This window comes from Ovis aries, chromosome 8 (assembly GCF_016772045.2).
Source record: "Ovis aries strain OAR_USU_Benz2616 breed Rambouillet chromosome 8, ARS-UI_Ramb_v3.0, whole genome shotgun sequence".
Taxonomy (NCBI): Eukaryota; Metazoa; Chordata; class Mammalia; order Artiodactyla; family Bovidae; genus Ovis; species Ovis aries.
The window spans coordinates 88,069,492-88,076,173 of NC_056061.1; the positions used below are offsets into that span (position 1 = coordinate 88,069,492).

At 44.8% G+C, this 6,682-nt stretch overlaps 1 non-coding gene across 1 annotated transcript; it reads left to right on the forward strand.

Annotated features, from left to right (window-relative positions):
* Window positions 1-5,595: 5,595 nt before the first annotated feature.
* On the forward strand, window positions 5,596-5,699 carry LOC114116268 (U6 spliceosomal RNA). Its single transcript, XR_003590254.2, has one exon. It is a non-coding gene; the product is annotated as a U6 spliceosomal RNA (small nuclear RNA).
* Window positions 5,700-6,682: the final 983 nt, after the last annotated feature.

Sequence of the window (6,682 nt, forward strand, 5' to 3'; positions counted from 1 at the left end):
TCAACGTGATATGGATAAACCTACAGAAGACACTCTGGAACCATTTTAATACTGAAAGAAGTACTTCATCAAGCAGTCTCCAGTGTGTGGGTGAGAAATAATTAAAGTTTCCCAACAATCACTAAAATAAAAGATACATAGATGGTGAACATGATGATGACAGAGACAGACAGACATACAGGACGTAGACATTTTTAAAATAACACAAGAAAAGGAGAAAAACACGGTTCAAAGTGAAAGACTTATTTACCTATTACATTTGTTCACTTACGGCTATTATATTCTCTATTCTGTAAAGAGAACCAAGAATCAGAATTTCTGAACTTTCATTCTCCGCTGGTCTTCTATCCGCATATATCTCAAAAGGCACTCCACAAAATTAGCACATTACTGGATTACTAGAAATCCAGCCTCATATCTCTATAAACATTCCTAGTGTGATAACATGAGTCAGATCAAGAAATCTTGGTTTTCCCTCCAGTCTGAAGCCCAGACAAAGCATGCGTTTAAGAGAGACCTGCATGATCAGTCGTGCCCAGCTCTTCCGTGACCCCATGGACTGTAGCCCTCCACGCTCCCCTGTCTATGGGATTCTCCAGTGGGTTGCCATTTCCTCCTCCACCGGATCTTTCCAACCCAGGGGTCAAACCCATGTTTCCTGTGTCTCCTGCATTGGCAGGAGAGTTCTTCACCACTAAGCCACCTGGAAAGCCCATAAGAGAGGCCTTCCCTGTGCTTATTATCTCCTGGTCCCAGCAGGTTGCAACTACCTGGCTTTATAACTCAGAGTTAATAGAAAGAATTATTTACAGGCATTTCCTCCCAGGTTGGAGGGAATCCTGGACCACATTTCATCACTACCCCAAGGAAGAGTAATAAAATAAAAGATGAAATTCTAAATGGTAGAGAAATTTTAAAAAAATCTTGAAAAATATCTCTTCTAACCACATGGATTTTCCACCCAAAAGCTCTATTTACTTTACTCATGTAAGTTTAAAAGTTATACCATAGTAAGGTTAAATTTTCCACTATATTTCTTTACATGCCTCTTCCTTAAGGGTGAAGGAAGATGGGCATTTTTATAACACCCTGGAGGTTATGCTCCAGCTACAATCACCCATTGCCTGGACAGTTTAAGTGAACAACTCATTTTGAAACCAGTGTAGACAGGATTTTAATATGCTTATGCTTTATTCCATCCTATATTCCCAATGTTGTTTTAAGATTAAAGGTGCTCTAGGTATGTGGAAACAGTGACCTGATCTCTAACTTACTGCCTAAACCCGACATTTCAGCTCAGCTCACTTTTAAATGGAACTGCACACACATATGTGACATGAACAGTGTGCTTCTCTGGAGATATGAGTGGTGACAGGAGAGGTTTACAGACGTAGATCTCAAAACCTGCCCCTCGGGCCTGAGAACTATTACCCTCCTTGTTTCGCTTTGTTTCATTTACCTATCTGCCACTGCTGCTGCTTGGTCTTATCCCACTCTAATAGCTTCATTTTCAATTCCGTTCTTTCTTTCTTCTGATAATTATTCTTGGTGTGCATGCTAAGTCGCTTCAGTCACATCTGACTCCTTGTGACCCTATAGATTGTAGCCCGCCAGGCTTCTTTGTCCATGGGATTCTCCAGGCAAGAATGCTAGAGTGGGCTGCCATGCCCTCCTCCAGGAGATCTTCCCTGACCCAGGGATCGAACCTGTATCTCCTGCATTGCAGGCAGATTCTTAACTGCTGAGCCACCTAGGAAGCCCAATTTATTCCATCAGTAAGAGTACATCTCAAGATTCAAGGTTGTGTCAGAGACGGCTTGCTGACCATCAATCCTATTTCCTTGCATTTTAGACCGTGGTCAGGCTATGTTTCCTAGCTTCATATACAGCCAGTGGGAATGACTTGTATATGTTCCAAGTCAGAACCATAAAAAAATATTCTGGGCATAACCCCCGCCCCGCGACTCTTTACAGGTGTCGTGGCTGAACACTGGCCAGCAATGTGAAGATGGTAATGCTTTGGCGGCCTGAGTCCTTGAATGAAATATAAGGAACAGAATATCTTACATCTAGAAACTCTGATGTGGACCCGTGTGCTCTGGTTAGATGAGCAGGAAATAAATTTTCTCTGTTACAGCAATGGAACTTGCGATTTGTTTCGGTATCAATGAGCCTACAGTAAACCAATCTAGAAATTGGTGTTTGGAAGTGGGGTGCTGCCCTGATGAAACCCTAAAATGTGTGCATTGTTGCGGCAGGCAGGCAGCAGGGGTCCAGGAACACCAGATTCTTGCCGTCTGTGCTGAGCTACTTGGCGAAGCTGCGTCCAGGGCTGCGTCTCTGTGGTCAGCAGAGTAGTTGGGTCAGATGGAGAGTCGGAGCACTGTGTGTTTGACTTGAGGCTGAGCTCAGCAGGTTTCCCAGGCGGCCCTAGTGGTAAAGAATCTTCCTGCCAGTGCAGGAGATGTAAGAAGCATGGGTTCGATCCCTGGCTTGGGAAGATCCCCCAGAGGAGAGTAAGGCAGCCCACTTCAGTATTTTTGCCTGGAGAATCCCATGGACAGAGCAGCCTGGCGGGCTACAGTCCATAGCGTCACACAGTCGAACACAGCTGAAGCAACTTGGCTCTCATGCATGTAGGCTAAGCTTAGTGACATATGGGGGCTTCCCTGGTAAAGACTCCACCTCCAATGCAGGAGACCCTGGTTTGATTCCTGAGTCAGGAAGATCCACTGGAGAAGGGATAGGCTACCCACTCCAGTATTCTTGGGCTTCCCTGGTGGCTCAGATGGTAAAGCATCCACCCATAATGTGGGAGACCTGGGTTCGATCCCTGGGTTGGGAAGATCCCCTGAAGAAAGGAACTACCCACTCCAGTATTCTGGCCTAGAGAGACAAAACATCAGTGGTTTTCAAGCAGAAATTAAAGAAAATACAGAGCATCTAAAAATAAAGGAAAGCCAAGTGCTTATGGGTTCAAATAGAAGAGAATAAGACCAATTAGAGCTTTGAGCAACAAAGGTTAATACGACTCTTCAGTTAAACAGTGACCTCGAGCTGCATTAAATACCTTTAAGATGCCTTTTATTTAAGAATCATGGGAGGAGGAAGAAAAGACATGTCCAGGAATGAAACGGGGTGTGGTTTTCCCCCATGCAAGTGACCAGAAATAGACAAGTCAGAAGCATGATGGGAGGGTGTCACCCCAGAAACTGATTCTGGCCTGAAAAAATCCTGCGATTGTTAGATGAGCCTTGAAAAATCCTTCAGGGGTTAAACTTTTCACAAGCTAGAAGCAAACTGCAAGCCCTCAGTCACTAAGGAGGGCATAGAGTAACCTGCCTGAGGGGTAGCCACACAGAAGGGAAAAGAAAACCCTTACAAATGAGAATTCATTTTGTTTTTATGCATAAAAGTCAACCTCCAAACTGAGCCTTTCAAAAAACAAATACTTGTAAGCTCACACAGTTTCTGGGGTCAGGAATCTGGAGTCAGCTCAGCCAGGTGGTCTGGCTCAGGCTGTCTTGGGAGGGTTCAGTCACAGTGCTGGCTGGGGCTGCGATAGTCTGAAGGCTCATCTGGGGCTGGGATGTCTGCTCCTGGTGAGGCCTGACCTCAGACCCAGTGAGTCGATGCTGGTGCTTGGCAGAGGCTGTGGTTCCTCAGGCCAGGGCCTGGCCACTGGGCTGCCTCTGGGTCCTTAAACACAGCCACCAGCTCCGCCTACAGAGGACACTCCAAGAGAGAGCAAGGCAGAAGCCTCACGTGGTCACTCCTGCAGCACCCCATTGGTCAGGCAGCCCAACCCCATCCAATGTGAGAGAGGGTGGCACAGGATTTGTATTAGTTCTTAGAGAGGCTGTAATAAAGCACCACAAAGCAAGTGGCTTCACATAGCATCCTATCACAGCTCTGCAGGCAAGAAGTCCGAAATCCAGGGGTCATCAGCACTGCTTCCTCCTGGAAGGGAGAACCTCTTCCTTGCTGCTCTCAGAGGTTGCTGGCGATCCTTGGCCATCACTGGCTTGGGGACGCATCACCCAGGCCCCGCCTGCAGCTTCCCATGGGGTCCTACACTCTGTCTTCGGATCTAGAAACCTCCCTGTTTCGTGTAGAATTATGGTTGATTTGCATTGTTGTATGGCAGAAACCGCCACGACACTGTAAAGCAATGTTCCTCCAATTAAAAAGTAAGTTTTAATAAAGTTCTCTCTTCTTATAGGGAGGGACGCAAGTCATTGGATTTGCAGACCCACCCAACCCAGGATGACCTCTCCTTAACGTGATTACATCTGCAAAAACAACTTATTTGCAAAAAAAAAAGAAGAAGAAGAAGAAGTTGCATTCTGAGATTCTAGGCAGACGTGATGGGGGCGGGGGTGTGGAGACACTATTGGACCTTAACAGACATGACACCAGGAGCTGAGAGTCGGTGAGGACCCTCTGGGAAGGTCACTGCTACAGCCGTTGATGTTGGGGTTTAGTTGCTGTCATCATTGTTACAGTTGTTATTTACCTTAATATTCATTGTTTTTCCTTTTTACTCCTCAAATTCTCCTTGGCAATTGGTTCTACTCTGGTGGCTTTCACTACCAATCTGAAGCTGATGGAATACAAACTCCCACCTGCAGCTTTGATCTGTCTCATGAGCTCCAAACCACGTTTTGATTTGCCTGGTTAACGTCTTGATGCAGGATTCCCAAACCTTTGAAGCAACATTTTCTAAACAGGGTTTCCTACATAATCCCCACAGACACATGACTAACTGCTCCCATTCCCATATCTCATCAAAGCCCCTCTAGCACCACTGTGAACAGCTGTTAAATTCACTTCCTTGCATCCACCCATATCTTATTGCCACCACTGCCCACGTTCATAGCTGGGGCTGATGGCCCTCCTCCTACCATCTTGCTTCTTCCAAATCTGGGCTACTTACAGCCACAAGCAGCAGGCTTGCTTCCATAAATCCAGAGGAAAAATGCCACTCTGTTATAGTGAGTGGCTTCTATTTCAAATTTTCCACCCTGGTATTTAAAAGCCCCAGATTGATGGAGCTCTATCCCCACTAATATAACCTGTCCTTTGTCTTCACTCAAGTTGTTTCTTCTGCATGAACTGTCCTTCAGAGTTCCCGGCATGCTTTAAGTGATCTCTCCAATTGTAGATTCTTTAAGAAACTATTCCACAGAATTTTTTCTTGAAGTATTCACAGATAAAACTGGCTTCTCCCTTCCTTTAGCTTCAGTATAGTGTGCCTCACTTACTGTATATCTGCATCGGAATAAAATCATTTACAGACGTACCTGGCTCCCTGACCAAATGGTAAGATTTTAGAGAAAGGGGGCAGATTCCTGGTCATCTTGATAACCCCAGGGCCAGTCGGAGGAGACCTCCCCCAAAGTAGAAGTTTGATAAGTGCCTATTGAATATGTGTTGGATAAATTATTACTGAATTATTTTATATTCTAAAGTTACGAGTATTGAAGGCAAACATTCAATTAGGCACAATTTTGCCATCAAAATCCCATTAAGGCATATTTTTTCCTTCCATTGTAAGGAATTTCGGTGATCACCATCTAAGTTTAAAATGTCAATGTGTTCACTTCGTCAGCACATACACTAACATTGGAAGTATACGGAGATTAGCATGGCCCCTTCGCAAGGATGACATGAAAATTCATGAAGCATTCCATATTTTTCCTGTGTATAAAGTAGATAGCTAATGAGAACCTACTCTATAGTGCAGGGAACTTCACTCCATGTTCGGTCTAGCAAAGAGGGGATATACATGTACATAAAGCTGATTCACTTTGCTGTACAGCAGGAACCAATAGAACTCTATAAAGCAACTATACGCCAATGAAATATAGATTTTTTAAAAAAGATTTAATTTTAAAAAAGTTAGCAGTCAATTCCATGATGTTAGAGAAAGAACCAGGGAGAAAGATAGGTACCCTATTTATTATCCTGTAATCAGAGGAAGCTATTGATTCCGAGTTTTTAAGTGCTTTTCAAAAGAAGTTCAGAACAATAGAATGAGTGTGAGTTTGGTCTTCTTTGGTCTGGCTACTTTTCTTCCCCAAGTAATAGTTGATGGAAGATGCTCTGGCCGTGATGGGCACTGAAGTGTTTTCATTAGGTTTCTCGGAGAGTCACCCCCTTTCAGAGAGTAGTCCCTGTATTTCTCACAGTAAGATGTTACCTTTAGTTCAGCCCACGAGGGCATCCCAGACAACTCGGCTGGAATGTGTCAGACACTCGAGAAGACCGAAATCAGAAAGGCTTGGTCCAGTTTCCTTGTTACATTTTTTTCCAAAAATGTACATTTTCACCAGAGCCAGAAACCAGGGGACTAGATTCGGAAAATGGATTAGAAAGGTCCATATTTGTAATCTACCTAATGCCTTTTGCTGGGAAATATTACACACTTTACATTCGATACAGCGACAAGAAACATTACCAGTTCACTCCTTCACCTCCTGTTTTGCAGCAGAGAACTCACAAAGTGGCTCTGAGGAGTAAGGCTCTGGAGAGGGCTCTCCCAGACACCGAGGCTCCTCGGCAGGCCTGTCTACACAGCTCCTGAGAACGGCTCGTGGTTTCCTCAGCACACTTGACTTCCGGCCTCACCCTCCTGTGCCTGATTCTGGTCCTTACTCTTGGTGCACTCGACCCAGAGAGG